This window comes from Cupressus sempervirens, chromosome 9, assembly GCF_028749045.1.
Source record: "Cupressus sempervirens isolate cs-2001-9-10 chromosome 9, ASM2874904v1, whole genome shotgun sequence".
NCBI lineage: Eukaryota > Viridiplantae > Streptophyta > Pinopsida > Cupressales > Cupressaceae > Cupressus > Cupressus sempervirens.
In genome coordinates, this window is record NC_143126.1 from 602516650 (window position 1) to 602538126 (window position 21477).

Consider the following 21477-nt stretch of genomic DNA (forward strand, 5'->3'; position numbering starts at 1 on the left):
CAATTAAAACAAAATCCATGGCTAGAAAGTTAATTCATTTCTTTAAATATCATGTCTTATTTCTATCGAATTAATATATGAATTATTTTCTAATTCCTCTTAATAAAAGACACGATTTAATTATTTACTACAATTTAATATTTTTACTAAGATAAATAGAGGAAGGGACCCCAAGTCATATAGTTTAGTTATAGAAGATATATTGAAAGGAGGAGATATTCTATCTTCAAGATTGATAAAATTCTAAGGAGTGAATTAAACTTTTGGTTACCTCACTAAATTAGAAAACTGGTGAGCTAGGATGATCAAGAAGATTTATTAACTAGATTAAACTTAATATTTAAATGAGATAACTCTAAGCTATGAAAAATAAAAATTTAAAGTATAAAGGAAATAGTCAAAGATCAATTGGCCATAACTATTAGGTGCAAAGACATATACCAAAAACTTACAAGATGGACAAATGACTGAATACAAATATAACTAAACTAACTATGAATACTAACAAGAACAAAAGTACTAGAAATGACTACTCTAAAAAAGAGATAAGAAAAAAACTTCTTAAAACACATTTTGAAGATAACTATTGACACACTACCATGATCCACTCTTAGATCTTAGGTATACAAGAAGAAAAATGTAGGGGTTGCTTGTTTAAGAGGTCTACCAAAGTCAAACCCCCATTTCGATGTTTTTACCTCTATTTGATTAGATATAGATAGATAATAAAATGATAAAACTATAAAGTGACACCACAATAGTGATTACACTTTGTTGGACATGCTTATATATGTGCTGAAATAAATATTTGTTAAAAAAATGCTGATTTAAGCCTTGAGAGGTCTTATTTTAAGGAACTAATAAACATTGGTTAGAACAAAGATCCATAAATCAAAAAAATTCTTTGATATAACCTCTCTACTTGTCAATCATATATGCAATGTTCACACCTATTAAAATCATGATTCAATTATATATATTGAAATCAAACAAAATATACATAAAAAGTAACATATTATGAAAATAATTTATGTCAAAATTAAGCTTAGATCACCTTCAAACATTAATGAAATATGAAATACTAAGCATAAGGATTTTAAACCCATTTCATGATAATGTGAGAAAACTAAATTTGAAAAAATCACATTGATTATTATTTTTTATGTTGTGCTTTATGAAAATAGTGTCACTCCTTAAAATTTATATTTTCAACAACATACCAATGTTCATATGAGAAAGAAAAATAATCAATTCCACAAAATATTAAAAATATATTTAGAATCTTAAAAAAATCCTAAAAGGCTCTATATATTCGAAAGTGTAACCCGCTCTTATAGATTCAACCTATAATAGAATCAACATAATGATAAATACACTATTGTTGTTCTTAATAAAATAAAAGTGAGTAGATAAGCTTACGCTTGAATGCCAAAAAAAGGTTTTATTCCACAATCAGCAAAGGTATCTACATAGATCATTAATAACATTAAATGAATCCATCCTAATATAATAGATATGTTTTAATCTAATTATTGACTAAAAATGGGAAAATTATTTTAGAACAATGATGATTGTGTAGAATCTTGCAAAAATTACACAATAATATTAATTAAATGTGCAATGTAATTAGAAAGCTTCATAAAAATAAGCAAATATATATATAGTGTAGTTAATTATTTAACAAATGCCTAGTATTCATAAATCATGGGAAACAAAAAATTCAATTGTGCTCATTATAAAACTTATCTGAAAAGCATGTTGAACTAGACATCTCCCCTCCCTTGGGATCTTCAGGGCCTTCTCCAAGGATGGCCTATTAAGAATAAGGATAACATTTATGATGAATTCTGGAATATCTCACTGGAAATCATTATGTGGGAAATATGGAAGGAGAGAAATAGATGAATATTTCAAAATGAAGAATTTAGCAAGACATCATTTCTTAATAAAGTTGAGGCAACCATCACGGAAGTTATGAATTGTCATCTCAGGAATACATTTAAATTAGAAGGGACATTTTCATAATGGGATGGGATTATGAGGAAAGACTAGCATCATCTGATAACCCAACCCCCCCCCCCCCCCCCAAGTTTATCCAAAAAAGGATATTATTGCCAGAGAAGAGTGCGAATAGGTAGCACCCCCAATAGGGTGGAAGAAAATAAATTTTGATGGAGCATCTAGAAGGAATCCAAGGAAAGTGGGATTGGGATGTATAGTGAAATTAGATAATGGAGAATGGCTATTAAAAAGAGATAAATCATTGGGCATTGTAACTAACAATGTAGCAGAACTAGAAGGATTAAAATTAAGTTTAAAAATGAAGATACCAAAATTAATCATTGAAGGAGATTCACAAATTATTTTAAATATAGTCAGAAACAAACAAACACCAAATTGGAAGTTAAATAGAAAACTTGAAAGTGTCCTTAGTCTATTGATTAATTTTAGGAGATTAGAATTCAACATATTTATTGTGAAGGAAATATAGAAGCCAAAAAGTTAGCTAACCAAGAAGTGGAAGGAGAAGATTTTATAAACATGGCAACTTAGAATCAAAAAACTTAATACTTATAGCGAATTTAGAAAAGTTAGGCCTAGAATTTAGGCAAACTAGAGAATCACTCTCACATCATTAAAAGAAGTAATTATTAGAATTAATACTATAAGGAGAAGCTATTTTAATAATCACAAGACATCAAGGAAAATAATCATTAAAGATTAGGTCTAACCATATTGTGACTATTAATTAATCTCTTTGAGAATGTGAGTCTAGCATTGATCACTACTTGTACCCTGAGTATTGCCATCTATTATTTAAGGCTCGACTTTTGAATTTAACTTATTTGCATTTCTTCTTCCTTTGGAATACGTATAGGTACTTTGTTAGTATGGAATCTTCAATTTCCTCCTTTCAAGCTCTGGAAGTGAGAACTATGGCATTTAGAGGGTGTATAAAATAGGATAAGTGGAATAGGATTCTTAACCTGGTAGAAGATATTACTAGGTTTGCTATTGCCTGGGCTATTGGAGAGAAAGCATTTAATTATGATTATACCTGGCAATCTAATAGCTTTTTCATAGGCTCATTTATAGGATTCTTGGCTAGGGCTAATATTGAGAAAGGAGGAATAGTTAGGCTATTTTATAACATCTTTGACCTCACCTAGCTAGTGGGTCTAGAAAATGTAGTTCTGAGCATGGATGAGAAGCTATTAATCCCACTTCCTAAAGTCTATATGGCATATGAACCAGTGGAGCTCTAGCTTGTCAATGTTGCTAGGAGGCCATCAATTTTTAGTAGGGATAATATAAAATTCTTCAATGCATGGCCAAAAATGAAGGCCACTATCAATTTCTTGCTGAAATGGAGAGAAATCCTTGAAGACCCTAACAAGGATTGGTTGATTAACTTGTTACAAGTGTTGGAAGCCTACGTCAAGCCAGAGATCAAATTTGAGGATCTGGGTAGGTTGGAATTCATACTGCCCAATTTCATTAAGTCTAGCAAAAATCTCATGACGTATGTGTTTCGATCGAGTTCAAGAGTGGGTGACATGGACAAAGCCAAAGACATTGTGATGGTCTATTGTAAGGGGGAGGTGGAGGCTCAATGATAAATATGCATTCTGGTGTTTTAGGCTTTTTTGGCTTGTTTTTTATATGTCTGTCTTTTCCTTACTCAAGTCTTATTATATAAGCATTGCTACATAGTATTAACTTTGGCCCTAAGCATGGCCATTTTGGTGTTCTCTTTTGTTTCCTTATCTAGATATAGATTCTTGTGTAGTTAGGTTCCTTACGTGTAAAGCTGGAATCTTATATGATTTTTATGATAAGTTTAGTTGTTGCCTGACCTTGGCTAGGATGTTAGCCTCTCTTGTTCCTTTTTTGGTTTCTTCTCTCTGGCCTTTTGGGACTAAGCCAATTTTTTTCTATTGCAGATAATACTTATAAATGAACAAATATTATTGGTTTTAGCTACTATTGATGAGAAATATTTATCTAGTTTAACTTTCCCAAAAATAATTAATGAAGGTGGCTTGGTTAAAGTATTAAAATCCTCTATATTTTAGAGGAATTTAAAACACCTCTAGGTTTGTATGCCTAGTTTTGTATGTTGCCCGGTGATCTATGTTATTTCCCTTATCCTTCTATTTATTGGTTTTTGTTTGCACTTCATTATGCTTTATGCAAAGCTTGTTGTCTTATTTGTCCCTATTTCAGTTCTATAACCTTAGACTGGATTAATGCATGACTTCAAGTTGGCAATTAGTTTGTTTGGTAGTTGAGGACTTCTTCGCTCCATTTTATTATCATAGGATTATGATCAGTTAGATAAATGAATATCTTAAATTATTGAATTCAGTTAATATAATCATGGGTGAGCTAACAATAGTGGGTGCCACTTTTGCAGCATGAGCAAAATCAGCAATGCTAATCTTTAAAGTTTACTTGATAGACCTTAGTGAATCTTTAAGTTTTTTATTTAAATATTAATCTACATGAAGTTATTTTATTCTAAGTTAAATGAACCCTTGGAAGGGAAATTAACATGAGAATAAATAAAATTAAATAATTTGATGTACAAATTATGTAGGGTTATTTAAGCTAATTAGATTAGTAATGTTGGTTAGTCATTCTATATGCTTGTTTAATAGGAAAACTTTAGTGTAATGCAAATTCATATCTTTTATATGTTAAACTGTAGAATAACCTAGGGATAGAAACCTTGACTATGAGATTGATAAGCATAACCTTATTCAAACTTCCAACAAAATATATTGTCGAGGGAGGTTGGCTATGTTGTGTTAGTGGGACAACTACATAACACTAGTCATGATAACCTTCACATCACACTCATGTTAGTAAGAGTTAATTATTCTAATAGTCACATTCAATCAGTATTACAATGCAACAAATTAATTTAGTGATCTTAGTGTTCAAAAAAAAAAAAGGTGTTGTTTTAGCCCTAATTTCTGGGCATGAAATTTTGGTATCAGAGCACAGTTTCAACACTAGAGACCTAATAGCCCATTGCACTTTGCATTAAAATCCTTTTATTTGTGTAGGATGTCGCTAGTTACACAAAATGCTCAAAGATAAGGAAGAGGTCATTCTCATGCTCACTCAGATCATGTGGAAATTGAGAAAAATGTAGAGGTTCCTGGTGGGGGTCAAGGACCCCCCCCCCCCCCAAACCACCTTAGAACCCAAATCAAGATATCCTAGATGCCTTGCAAAATCTTATTGGGGTGGTACAAAAAAGGTTACCACCAATGATATAACAAGTAGAGAAGCCAATTGTTAGAGAACAAAATAGAAGCCCTCCACCCATTCAAGAAGAGGGTCATGCAAATCATGAGGAAAATTTAGGTCATCAATTAGAGCAACCACTTGATTTAGCAAAACATGCAATAGTAAGAGCACCTTGAGATATAGGAGATGGGATTAGGGACTTATTACGACTTCAACCGCCTTTATTAATGGGGGAAACATATGGTATAGGTGTAGAGGCATGGTTATAGAGCCTACAACAATGCTTTGGGTTGCATCCTTATGGGAGCAACCTAAAGGCACAATTTTCCATACATATTTTATGAGAATCAGCATCTAAGTGGTGATAGCAGGAGGAGGCTATGGGTGATGTAAACATAGAGACACTTACATGGGACACATTTTTTAGTAGATTCAGGGATAGATATCTATTTGAGCACTTCAAACAATGTCAGATAGAGGAATTTCATGATCTATAACAGAGAGGTCTCACTATGATGCAATATGAGAGTAGGTTTCTTGAGCTCCTACCCTATGTGGACTACATGAAGGATGAAAAGTTGCATATGCATAATTTTCTTAAAGGCCATAATATTTCTATCTAGAGTATAGTGTGTATGGCTTGTCCTACCAGTTTCAGAGAGGTTGTTGAGAGAGCACTGGTCACAGAGGATATCTGTGGTAGGTCTCAAGACACTCAAGATTGATCTCAAAATCAAAACTCTAATACTTAGCCATTAGGACATCAAAGACCTCCTTGGAAAGGGGACCAAAAATACCCAACCAGGCCCTTCATGACCCCATAGTCTTAGCAACATTTCTAGCAGGACACTAGACAGAGGTCTACATAGAGTTATCAAGGCTCTAAGCCCAAGCAATGGAAATCTTAGGGGTCTAGATAGGATCAAAGGTCATAGGCACCCTATATACCTCCTATTCAAACTCATCATCTAGCTAAAGTTGGTTTCAATGGTCCAGTAAGACCGATGGATAACAATAGAATAGGTCGCAAGGGATACAGATACAAGCATGTGGACCTTGTTATACTTATGGGGCTATGGGACACATTTCTAGGGAGTGTCCTCAAGGATAGACATCTGGTATTTAGTGTGCCCCTACTTTAGAGCCTATAGTGGGGATATGGGTAGATCTTACAGAGTGTTTGCAGCAGTGGACAACCATCAGGCTTAGCATCAAGCCATAGTTAAAGAGGCCATAGGTATGATTAAAGGTAGTAGGATCACCATATTGTTTGATTTAGGAGATACTGACTCATTTATATCTCTAGTTGTAGTTGAGCATTGTGGGATAGTATTAGCTAGGCAAGATGATAGTTGGGAGGTTGAGTTAGCCTCAGGAGCAAGAGTCTTAGTCAAATCTTTGGTTAAAGGTTGTCAAATTTAGATTGGGGATTTAATCACTATAATAGACTTACACATTACCCATTTATGATCATATGATGTTGTTCTTGACATGGATTGGTTGTATAACCATGATGCCATGATGAATTATGGGAAAAAGAAGATAGAGTGTGTAGACAAACATGGGACTCCTATGATGATATTAGCAGTAGAGAGACCCGTATATTTGCACATGATTTCTGCCATGCAATTAAAGTGGTACATATGAAAGGGATGTCAACTTTTTTCCATCATCATTAGTGATAGAGATGAGGATGAGGAAAGAGAGTCATCTCTTGATGACCATCCTCTTTTACAAGAGCTTGTAGATGTATTCCAATCTAAGCTTCTTGGCATGTTGTTGACTAGAGCAATGGATTTTCATATAGACCTTATACCAGGAGTTGAGCCAGTATCTAGAGCACCATACAAGATGACCACTCGTGAGCTTAGTGAGCTCAAAATTTAGTTAGAGGAACTTTTGGAGAAAGGTCACATCCATCCTAGTGTTTCACCTTGGGGCGCACCCATTATCTTTGTCAAAAAGAAGGATGGATCTCTTAGATTATGCATTGACTACCATCAATTGAATAAAGTAACCATCAAGAACCATTATCCACTTCCTCGGATTGATGACTTTTTGACCAGTTATAGGGTGCCCAAGTATTCTCTAAGATAGATTTGAACTCAGGCTATCATTAGCTATATATAGATTGTGGAAAAGGATATCCACAAGACTTCTTTTTGTACATGGTATGGCCATTATGAGTTTATTATAGTACCATTTGGCCTCACTAATGCTCTAGTTGTATTTATGAGCCTCATGAATGGGATATTTCATACATTCTTGGATAGATTTGTGGGTGTCTTCCTTGATGACATATTGATTTATTCTCGATATGAGAAGGAACATGAGGACCACTTGAGGTAGGTTTTACATCTTTAGAGAGAAAACCAATTATATGGAATCTTGTCAAATTGTGCCTTCTTTAAATCTGAGGTGAACATTATCTTGGACATGTTATATCAGGTGATGGGATTTTAGTAGACCCATCAAAGATCAGAACCCATAATGGATTGGACAAATAAATGTAAGAAAGCCTTCTAGGAGGTTAAAGGGCTCTTACTAGTGCACCGGTCCTTGTCATACCATATCCTTCTGTGGACTTTGAGGTATGCACAAATGCTTTGTTGGATGGAATAGGGGTAGTTTTGATGCAGGGTGGTCAAGTTATAGCCTATGAATTCAGAAAACTCTAGAATCATGAGCTTAACTACCCTACCCATGACCTTGAGCTATGTTCTTTCCATTTTCCTTCTATTTACTGGTTTTTGTTTGCACTTCATTGTGCTTTATGCAAAGCTTGTTGTCTTATTTTCCCCTATTTCAGTTCTATAACATTAGACTAGATTAATGCATGACTTCAAGTTGGCAATTGATTTGTTTGGTAGTTGAGGACTTCTCTGCTCTATTTCATCATCATAGGATTATAATCAGTTGGATCAATGAATATCTTAAATTATTGAATTTAGTTAATATAATCACAGGTGAGCCCACAATAGTGGGTGCCACTTTTGTGGCATGAACAAAATTGGAAATGTTAATCTTTAAAGTTCACTTGATAGACCTTAGTGAATCTTTAAGTTTTTGAATTAAATAATAGTCTACATATAATTATTTTATTCTAAGTTAAATGAACTGATGGAAGGAAAATTGACGTGAGAATAAATAAAATTAAATAATCTAGTGTACAAATCATGTAGAGTTATTTAAGCTAATTAGATTAGTAATTTTTGTTAGTCATTATATATGATTTTTCAATAGGTAAAATTTAATGTAGTGCAAAGTCATATCTTTTATATGTTAAACTCTAGAATAATCTAGGGATACAAACCTTGACTTTGAGATTGATAATCATAACCTTATTCAAACTTCCAACATATTATATTGTTGAGGGAGGTTGGTTATGTTGTGTTAGTGCGACAACTACAAAATTAACACTTGTCATGATAACCCTCACATCACACTCATCTTAGTAGGAGTTAACCCTTTTAATAGTCACATTCAATCAGTATTCCAATGAAACAAATTAATTTAGTAATCTTAGTGTTCATTGTTGGTCTTCCTATGTCCTCACATCATCATGATACCATGGATTTCATTGTTGGTCTTCCTATGTCCTCCCGTCGTCATGATGCCATCATGGTGATAGTGGACACATTGACAAAAGTTGTCCACTTTTCACCCATTCGCACTACATTTACATCACCAATAACTGCATAGGTATTCTTGTGATATATTGTTAGATTTCATGGAATCCCTCATAAGATCATATTAGATAGGGATTCTCTTTTGACCTCTTCATTTTGGAAAGAGCTTCAAACAAAATTAGGGACTAGCCTTAAATTTAGTACAAAATATCACCCTCAAATAGATGGACAAATAGAGAGGGTCAACCATATATTAGAAGATATGTTCTATATGTATGTAATGGACCATCAGGTCAAATGGGAGGAATATCTACACCTAGTTGAGTTTACCTATAATAATGGTCATCATTCATCATTGTGTATGGCACCATATTAGGCTCTCTATGGTAGACCATGCAGGACACCTTTAAGTTGGGATAGGATTGAGGATAGGGTAGTTGTTGGGCCTTAATTGGTTAAGGATATGGAGTAGCAGGTCATCTTAATTAGACAACATCTAAAGGAGGCTCATGATAGATAAAAGAAATATGCAGATGCAAAGAGAATTGATCGAGAGTATATAGTTGGAGATAGAGTCTTTTTGAGAGTGTGTCCACAAAAGAGTCCAATCCACTTCGGAAAGGGTTCTAAGCTTGCACCTCACTATGTTGTACCATTTGAGATTTTGGAGAGGATAGGACCGGTTCCATATCACCTAGCTCTACCACCTAGCCTATCACACATCCACAATGTATTTCATGTTTTTGTATTGCAAAAGTATATATATGATGAGTCTCATGTTATAGATTGGGGTTCTTTGCAGGTGGATTCAAATGGGCAACTAGCATTGGAGCCTATTCACATTTTGGGTTGTAGAACCTTGGCCCTTCAAGGTAGAGAGCTAGACCAAGTTAGAGACCAATGGGATTGCTATGATGAGGTTACAGCATCTTGGGAGGATGCAACACAAATGAAAGAACAATATCCCCACCTCTTTGATGAACTCCAAGAGGAAGTTCATGCCTGGGGGGAGGATGTGAGATCCTACCATGACCTATCATGGCATAGTTGATAATTTCATATTTTGACTAAATTACTTTCATTAAGTTGATATGTTTAGACCTATTAGACATGGACAACATATCTTAAATATATTACATAATAACTTTAGATTATGATTGATTAGGACTATGATGATATTGGAAATAGTTCATATGCTTGTTATTAATATATTGAGAAGACTATTATGTGGTATTACATTATAAGATGTCATAATTTGATTTCTTTATTATATTGGTATGATTATATAATTCACATGGATCTTAGTTTAAAACAAAATGAATGAGAAATAGAGATAGCGTGATGTTTTTTTTTCACACATGTTCTAAAAATGCATATTTTCTTGTATGAGATAAAATTGAAAATCGTTTTGTTCCTAGTGAAAGTGTAAATCAGTGTCTCACTAGTTGATGGATGTTATGAATATGATTAATCTTGTTGATAGTGTTAATTATCCATGTTGAATTTATTTATATCTTTTCTTGGACTACTGATGCTTTGATCCAGTGTGCAACAAATTAACCATGGAACCAAATTGGAGAACCAAGTTTGAGCTATTGTAAATCTATGATGCCAAGGATTCTTCTAATGAAGAGATGTAAACCTCATTGTGTTGTGTTTAATTTTTAAATGTGGATTGAAGCATGATTGTTACAAATTTATTTTAATGTTTAGTATTTTGTTCTTAATGGATATGTTAAGTGGACTTGTGATGTGGAGTTATTGTAGTGTCAATTGACACATGTGTAAGTGACATGTCCAAACAAGGATTTTTGAAATAAAACCTAACCTATATTAGATTACCTATACAAACCCCATGATTAAATGAGCCATGAGTTGAGTCAAACCTCTTGAACTCGTAGGTGAGTTGGAAGTGGGTTTTTGAAGGGTTGTATGGGACCTTAGGAGGTAGTTAAGGCCAAAATAACCTATAGTACTTATGATACCTTGGGTCAAGAGATGTTTTCTAGTCAAAAAGGTGACCATACCTTATTTATGAGCCTTAAAAGAGGGTACCTTTGAAGAGATATGAAAAGTGGAGTATTAGGCAAGCCATACTTCATGCCATACCCCTAGTCTTTATCCTAATTATGAGGGGGGTACAAGGAGAATTTATGAGAAAAAGAAACCCATGCCTCATTTATGAGAGTTAGATGGGAGAGGAAAGATCCCTTTTTAGGGAAGATTTGGTGACATTTTTGGGTGTTCACCCACTCTCCAAACTTGGAGACCACTAGGAGTTAGAGAGATTTTGGAAAGAGGAAGTTGTGTGAAGAATTGTTGGGAAATCTTAAGGGAGCTCTACTAAAAATTTCATTGCCTTAAGCTTGGATTCTAGGTTGGTTATTTCACTTCCCTTGTTCTATAATTTTCATGTTCTTTATTGTGTTATATGTTTTGTAGAAAGATGTTGATAGAGTGAAATGTTATATTTGCAATGTATAGGTAGTATTGATAATTTGGATTTAACTAAGTCCTTGTGAAGTTTTCTTCTTGTAAACAAATGTAACCATAATGTTGAGTCTTTTTTGTTTTTGTGTTGTTATGAGTCTTGTGATGTTGGGTGTAATGGGCACACTCACCCTTGGGCAGGTTAGAGTAGCTTGGGGTGAAGGGAGTTTGATAGCCCATTAAGTGTAGAGCCTCTCCTTGTGTAGGAGAGGGGAAAATCATGGATGTATAGGCTCCATGTTGCCAAAGTTATTTTAAATATTTGGGGGTGATAAGGGTTGATATGAATTGGGGTGATAAGGGTTGATGTGAATGAAAAATAAAGATGGGAGGTGTTTGTATGTTGGCCTTGTTGAAGGCAACTTTTTTTATGTTTAACTTTTGGCTTTCTCCATATGGGTACTTGGTCTACTTTCACCCTATTTTTGGGTCTTAAATAGACCCTTTGTGAACAAGCCTTGGGTGGGATTTTTGTGTAATTGTTTCTTGTTATATTTATGTTGTGTGTAAGTTTGTATGTCACTCGTGAAAACTTGGTTCTCCTAGCTTGGGGTGACCTTGTAAAGGCTTGGGTTGGGAGGTGAGCTTCCTATTGTTAAAATTGTTTTATTACAAGTTTTGTGAAGATTTGAGTCAATAGAAAATGTGGGAAATCAATTGTACAATTTGGTCATCTTAATGAGCAAGTTTACTTGAAGAATTATCTTGGGGGCCATGTAAACAAATGAATTGTAAAATGTATTATGTATCATGTTTTATGTATTTTTCTTGAGTTGTTAGGAGAGTATGAAGATTGCGTACTTGTTTTACATTATTGAAGATGAATAATCTTGAATACTTGCAAGCATAATTATAACCTATGTTGTGGAGTAAATTCTTTGTAAGGGATATTATAGGTTCACTTCAAGCGACTTGTTAATACCTTGTCGTAACTTCCTTAGAGAGGAAATGAAAATTTAAATTATCTTCCTTAGTAAATATGTTATCATTCTTTATTTTGCTTTATTTTGCTTTATTTTAATTATCTTAGATTTGGTATAGTTTTTATCTTGAAATAAAAGAAGGAAAAAAATCAGCTATTATATGAGTTTTGTGAAACAAAAGTATTGCGGAAATAAAGATCATTTAAATTACAAAGTGTGTAATCATAATTATTAAGTTGTTGGTTAAAATAAACTTTATAATATATTTAAAATAATAAAACTAAATACTCTTATACTGAAATAATTGTTGTAAAAAAATAAACTATATAGATATTAATTTTACTATCTTGATGAAATATTGATTTTGAAGAATATATTTAGTTAGAAGGCAACATTTATAAAAAGCTATTATAAGACTAGTACTTTATGAAAAGTTATGTAATCTTATAACGAATTTTTTTTAAATAATTATTCAACGATATTTTAAAGTCACTATATAATGAAAATCTGATTTCAGTGGCATGTTGTACATAGAAATCTTTATAAAAATCAATATTTTAGAAAAGATTATAAATGCAGTCTTTCCAAATCTGTAAAATAAGAACTAAATAAATATAAGCATTTATAAATAATTAAACTATTAATTTTGTATACAATTATTTATATTCTATATATAAAATGAATATCTATATAATATATATTATATTTAAAATTTAAATTTAAATCAAATAAAAATTTTATATAATAAACAAATACTAATATTAAAATATTTTTAACATATTATATTTTAAAATATATATAATTTAAAATTATAAATTATTTTTTTTAAAAAAAAAACTCCAAAAAAAGGGAGCACAAAAGCCCAAGTTGCGAATGGCATCCTCTATGAGGGCCACAGGTGGCTGAGCCGTAATGCCTCCCTTGGAGAGGGCCACGAGCGGCAATGATGCCGCTAAGAGTAGAGTCATCATGCAGACATAGAAGTTTAAAAGAAAGATAAGTAGAGAAAAGGGAGGGGGCGGAAATGAGACCAAAACCCTCTTCATAATATAAAAATAATAATAATAGATATGTATGAAGATAGATATTATTAAAGCTATAATGCAAAGAATTAAAGATCTATCAATCTGCACAATAAAAATATCAGATCTCTCAAACCCATTAATCAAATAGATCAATGAAACCCTCATTAACCACAAAAATCTATATAGATTTAACAAACCCCATTAAAAGAAAGAAGGATCTATCAAACTCCATGATTAACCTACAATAAGATGGGAGAAGAATAGGAAAGGAGAGGGGGGGAGGGAATAAAGTAGATCTTATTAGCTTCATTCTTCAACCTACAACAAACAAGCACAACCATCAAACAAGAAAAGCCATTAGGGTTAGATCAAAAAGAAAAAGAAATGAAGTGTAGAGGCAAAATGAAAAAAAATGAAAAAGAAAGGGCTTTTCTTTCTATTTAAGGTTGAATGAAGAAGACAATATTTTATTTTATCTTCTTGACCTTCCTTTTAAAAAGACCTACAATTTCACTTTAAAACATATATTTGTATTAATTCATGAGTAAGGTGAATTCATTTTATTTTAATTTAGAATTGAAGGGGTTCAAATTTTAAAGTCTAAGAGAATGATTCAAAATGTTTTAAACTATTTTAGTGGGTAGAGTGATTTTCTAAATATTTTTATTGAATGGTAATTAGGAAAAGTAAAATAAAATGAGCGACTTGTCTATTGGTAATTTAAATGATGTTGTTTAACATAAGTATTAAGATATTTGTTTAATTATAATTTTTCCAATATTCTATGGATTCTTTTATTGTGGTAGTTAGTTGATGTGGAATTAAATTATGATAGCATAAGTCTTCTATTAACTTAATATTGTTCTTTTATTAAATTAATATACACCGATAGATATTAAATAAATAAAGTAAAATTAAATTAGTTTATGTTCAAATGTTGAATAATTAGTAAATTGAATATTTGGATAAAAGGGTTAATTAATTAAATTCTCAAATAATCTTCCAAGTGATTAATGTTATTAAATGATTAAATACCAAGAGACAATTAAACTTTGGACTTTTAAATTTTACTTGATAGACCTTAGTGAATCTTTAAGTTTTTTATTTAAATATTAATCTACATGTAATTATTTTTTTCTAAGTTAAATGAACCCATGGAAGGGAAATTAACATGAGAATAAATAAAATTAAATAATCTAATGTACAAATCATGTCGGGTTATTTAAGCTAATTAGATTAGTAATGTTGGTTAGTAATTCTATATGCATGTTCAATAGGTAAACTTTAGTGTAATGCAAAGTCATATCTTTTATATGTTAAACTCTAGAATAATCTAGGGATAGAAACCTTGACTTTGAGATTGATAATCATAACCTTATTCAAACTTCCAACATAATATATTGTTGAGGGAGGTTGGCTATGTTGTGTTAGTGGGAAAACTACACAATTAACACTAGTCATGATAACCCTCATATCAAACTCATGTTAGTAGGAGTTAACCCTTCTAATAGTCACATTCAATCAGTATTACAATACAACAAATTAATTTAGTAATCTTAGTGTTCAAAAAAAAATTGTTGGTGTGCTTTAGCCCTAATTTTCAGGTATGACAACATTTTGAAGATAACTATTGACACACTACCATGATCCACTCTAAGATCTTAGGTATACAAGAAGAATTATGTTGGGATTGCTTGTTTAAAAGGTCTGCCAAAGTTAGACCCCCATTTTTATGTGTTTACTTCTATTTGATTAGATACAGATAGATAATAGATAGTGAATAAAATAATAAAACTATAAAGTGACACCACAATAGTGGTAACACTTTGTTGGACACACTTATATGTGTTGAAACAAATGGGTATGTGCAAGATCATGGTGTACCAAACTATGGCCTTAAGTGGCAGTGACAAATCAGCAAATCAGGTTTATGTCAACTCGACACATAATTATGAAGTGGTTATGGACTTTGTATCAAAAAGTTGTAAGAAAATAATTTGTAGAAAATTGAATGTAGTTTCTAAAATACTAGGCCTTATCAGGAGAAAAAAATAATTGATTGGTCAAAAGTTTGAATTTCAATGCAGTACTAAGAAAATTTCAGGGCGAAAATAAAAAGTAGATGTATGTCTGACCACCTTAATCAAAATCAAATCATAATTTTTTTTAATATAATTATAGATATGAAAACTAGACTCATGCCCGGATGTGACACATATTTTTTGATATTTTTATTCCAAATAAATAATTAAATATGAATTTTCTACCAAAACTTTTTTGGATTAAAAAAAGTCCCGTGTCTGACCACCCTAACTAATAGAAAATTTGATCAAATTTTTGTTTTTTGTTTTTTTCTTATACTAGGCGAAGTATAGAATGTGGCGCAACTTTTAGATTTAAAAAATTTTATACCGTTTGAAAGTTATAGCTATTTTTCATTCAGTATGTCAATCAGCACTTTACAATAATCTTCATTGATAATTAACTAATAAATACTTATCGAACTCAAAATTTGACAGAAATTATATTGATGGAATCTAGAGAGCGATATTAAAAAACCCATTTCGTTTCATTCAATTTTGATCAAAATAACATTGTCAGACGGCTACCCGAAGTCTGAGTATCACTAAAACTCTCTATAAACACGTCTTTGGGGTTGACCGGACAGGCTTGGTAAATACCAAGCCTGATCGGATATCTGATTCAAAATCGGATATTCGATTTCAAATCGGATATCCGATTTGACATCGGATATCCAATATGGCTCGATAGTCAAATTCCAAAAATCTTCAAATTTTGGAGGGAAATTCAATTTAAACGTTCTAGTTTTTTATTTTTAAATTATTTCACTTATATTAATATGTAAAGGCATATATATATATATATATATATATATATATATATATATATATATATATATATATATATATATATATATATATATATATATATATATATATATATATATATATATATAATAACGTAATGTAAACATACAAGATATAATCTAGTAATATATAATAATATCTTATGTTAATCTTATTACAATCTATAAATATAAAATATATTATTATTATTTTTACTAAATATAATAACGTAATTTATATATATATATATAAAATACGTATTATATATTATTATATTAATATGTATGTTATTAATATATACAATAACGTAATATTTTCTTTAAATGTAATAAGTATTATATATTATTATATTAATATGTATAATAATATAATGTTTATATAACAACGTAATATTTTTATTAAATATAATATATATTATAAATATTATTATATTAATATGTATGTTATTAATATATTTATATAATAACGTAATATTTTCATTAAATATAATAATGTAATATATATATATATATATATATATATATTATTATATTATTATATTATTATATTGATATGTATATTATTAATATATAAGAGTCAAAGGGGGTCATAGGGTGACCTATAACCCTCTTTGACCCATTAAACGACGATATACGTCTCTAGGGGTCCTAGGACCCCTAGGGACATATGTCGTCCTTTAATGGGTCAAAGGGGGTTCCTTTGACCCATTAAATGATGACATATGTCCCTAGGACCCCCAGGGACATAGCCGAATTATTCATATCGGTCAAAGGGGGTCATAGGGTGACCTATGACCCCCTTTGACCCATTAAATGACGACATATGTCCCTAGGGGTCCTAGGACCCCCAGGGACATAGTCGAATCATTCATATGGGTCAAAGGGGGTCATAGGGTGACCTATGATCGCCTTTGACCCATTAAACGACGACATATGTCCCTAGGGGTCTTAGGACCTCTAGGGACATATTCGAATGGGTAATATGGGTCAAAGGGAGTCATAGGGTGACCTATGACCCTCTTTAACCCATTAAACGACGATATATGTCTCTAGGGGTCCTAGGACCCCTAGGGACATATTCGAATGGGTAATATGGGTCAAAGGGGTTCATAGGGTGACCTATGACCCTCTCTGACTCATTAAACAATGACATATTTCTCTAGGGATCCTTGGACCCCTAGGGATATATTCGAATTGTTCATATGGGTCAAAGGGGGTCATAGGGTGACCTATGACCCCCTTTGACCCATTAAACGATGACATATGTCCCTAGGGGTCCTAGGACCCCTAGGGACATATTCGAATGGGTAATATGGGTCAAATGGGGTCATAGGGTAACCTATGACCCTCTTTGACCCATTAAACGATGACATATGTCCCTAGGGGTCCTCAGACCCCTAGGGACATATTCGAATCGTTCATATGGGTCAAAGAGGGTCATAGGGTGACCTATGACCCTCTTTGACCCATTAAACAATGACATATGTCCCTAGGGGTCCTCGGACCCCTAGGGACATATTCGAATCGTTCATATGGGTCAAAGGGGGTCATAGGGTGACCTATGACCCTCTTTGACCCATTAAACGACGACATATGTCCCTAGGGGTCCTAGGACCCTTAGGGACATATTCGAATCGTACATATGGGTCAAAGGGAGTCATAGGGTGACCTATGACCCCCTTTGACCCATTAAACGATGACATATGTCTCTAGGGATCCTAGGACCCCTAGGGACATATTCGAATGGGTATCATGGGTCAAAGGGGGTCATAGGGTGACCTATGACCCTCTTTGACCCATTAAACGATGACATATGTCCCTAGGGGTCCTTGAACCCCAAGAGACATATTCGAATGGGTAATATGGGTCAAATGGGGTCATAGGGTGACCTATGACCCTCTTTGACCCATTAAATGACCACATATGTCCCTAGGGGTCCTAGGACCCTAGGGACATATTCGAATTGTTCATATGGGTCAAAGGGGGTCATAGGGTGACCTATGACCCCCTTTGACACATTAAACGATGACATATGTCCCTAGGGGTCCTAGGACCCCTAGGGACATATTCGAATGGGTAATATGGGTCAAATGGGGTCATAGGGTAACCTATGACCCTCTTTGACCCATTAAACGATGACATATGTCTCTAGAGGTCCTAGGACCCCTAGGGACATATTCGAATCGTTCATATGGATCAAAGGGGGTCATAGGGTGACCTATGACCCTCTTGACCCATTAAACGATGATATATGTCTTTAGGGGTCCTAGGACCCCTAGGGACATATTCGAATGGGTAATATGGGTCAAAGGGGGTCATAGGGTGACCTATGACCCTCTTTGACCCATTAAACGACGATATATGTCCCTAGGGGTCCTTGGACCCCAAGGGACATATTCGAATGGGTAATATGGGTCAAAGAGGGTCATAGGGTGACCTATGACCCTCTTTGACCCATTAAATGATGACATATGTCCCTAGGGGTCCTAGGACCCCTAGGGACATATTTGAATCGTTCATATGAGTCAAAGGGGGTCGTAGGGTGACCTATGACCCCCTTTGACCCATTAAACGATGACATATGTCCCTAGGGGTCCTAAGACCCCTAGGGACATATTCGAATGGGTAATATGGGTCAAATGGGGTCATAGGGTAACCTATGACCCTATTTGACTCATTAAATGACGACATATGTCTCTAGGTATCCTAGGACCCCTAGGGACATATTCGAATCGTTCATATGGGTCAAAGGGGGTCATAGGGTGACCTATGACCCTCTTGACCCATTAAACGACGATATATGTCTCTAGGGGTCCTAGGACCCCTAGGGACATATTCGAATGGGTAATGTGGGTCAAAGGGGGTCATAGGGTGACCTATGACCCTCGTTGACCCATTAAACGATGACATATGTCCCTAGGGGTCCTAGGACCCCTAAGGACATATTTGAATGGGTAATATGGGTCAAAGGGAGTCACAGGGTGACCTATGACCCTCTTGGCCCATTAAACGAAGACATATGTCCCTAGGGGTCCTAGGACCCTAGGGACATATTCGAATGGTTCATATGGGTCAAAGGGGGTGATAGGGTGACCTATGACCCCCTTTGACCCATTAAACGATGACATATTTGAATCGTTCATATGAGTCAAAGGGGGTAATAGGGTGACCTATAACCCCCTTTGACCCATTAAACGACGACATATGTCCCTAGGGGTCCTAAGACCCTAGGGACATATTCGAATGGTTCATATGGGTCAAAGGGGGTCATAGGGTGACCTATGACCCCCTTTGACCCATTAAATGATGACATATGTCCCTAGGGGTCCTAGGACCCCTAGGGACATATTTGAATCGTTCATATGAGTCAAAGGGGGTCATAGGGAGACCTATGACCCCCTTTGACCCATTAAACGACAACATATGTCTCTAGGGGTCCTAGGACCCCTAGGGACATATTTGAATGGGTAATATGGGTCAAATGGGGTCATAGGGTAACCTATGACCCTCTTTGACCCATTAAACGATGACATATGTCTCTAGGGGTCCTAGGACCCCTAGGGACATATTTGAATCGTTCATATGGGTCAAAGGGGGTCATAGGGTGACCTATGACCCTCTTGACCCATTAAACGATAATATATGTCTCTAGGGGTCCTTGGACCCCTAGGGACATATTCGAATGGGTAATATGGGTCAAAGGGGGTCATAGGGTGACCTATGACCCTCTTTGACCCATTAAACGACGACATATGTCCCTAATGGTCCTAGGACCCCTAGGGACATATTCAAATGGTTAATATGGGTCAAATAGGGTCATAGGTGACCCATTAAACGATGACATATGTCTCTAGGAGTCCTAGGACCCCTAGGGACATATTCGAATCATTCATATGGGTCAAAGGGGGTCATAGGGTGACCTATGACCCTCTTGACGCATTAAACGACGATATATGTCTCTAGGGGTCCTAAGACCCCTAGGGACATATTCGAATGGGTAATATGGGTCAAAGGGGGTCATAGGTTGACCTATGACCCTCTTTGACCCATTAAACGATGACATATGTCCCTAGGGGTCCTTGAACCCCAAGGGACATATTCGAATGGGTAATATGGGTCAAATGGGGTCATAGGGTGACCTATGACCCTCTTTGACCCATTAAATGACAACATATGTCCCTAGGGGTCCTAGGACCCTAGCGACATATTTCAATCGTTCATATGGGTCAAAGGGGGTCATAGGGTGACCTATGACCCCCTTTGACCCATTAAACGACAACATATTTCCCTAGGGGTCCTAGGACCCCTAGGGACATATTTGAATCGTTCATATGAGTCAAAGGGGGTCATAGGGTGACCTATGACCCCCTTTGATGCATTAAACGATGACATATGTCCCTAGGGGTCCTAGGACCCCTAGGGACATATTCGAATGGGTAATATGGGTCAAATGGGGTCATAGGGTAACCTATGACCCTCTTTGACCCTTTAAATGACGACATATGTCTCTAGGGGTCCTAGGACCCCTAGGAACATATTTGAATCGTACATATGGGTCAAAGGGGGTCATAGGGTGACCTATGACCCTCTTTGACCCATTAAATGATGATATATGTCTCTAGGGGTCCTAGGACCCCTAGGGACATATTCGAATGGGTAATATGGGTCAAAGGGGGTCATAGGGTGACCTATGACCCTCTCTGACCCATTAAACGACGAGATATGTCGCTAGGTGTCCTAGGACCCCTAAGGACATATTCGAATGGGTAATATGGGTCAAAGGGGGTCATAGGGTGACCTATGACCCCTTTTGACCCATTAAACGATGACATATGTCTCTAGGGGTCCTAGGATCCCTAGGGACATATTCGAATGGGTATTATGGGTCAAAGGAGGTCATAGGGTGACCTATGACCCTCTTTGACCCATTAAACAATGACATATGTCCCTAGGGGTCCTTGGACCCCAAGGGACATATTCGAATGGGTAATATGGGTCAAATGGGGTCATAGGGTGACCTATGACCCTTTTTGACCCATTAAACGACGACATATGTCCCTAGGGGTCCTAGGACCCTAGGGACATATTCCAATCGTTCATACTAGTCAAAGGGGGTCATAGGGTGACCTATGGCCCCCTTTGACCCATTAAATGGCAACAAATGTAAAGTTATTGAAGCATCAAGTAAGACCAAAAGTAAAAGAACTTTTTACTATTGCTAATGCTGATCATGAAGCCTTGTTGGAGACCCTAAAACAGAGAGAGGACCCTATTGGAATACTTGA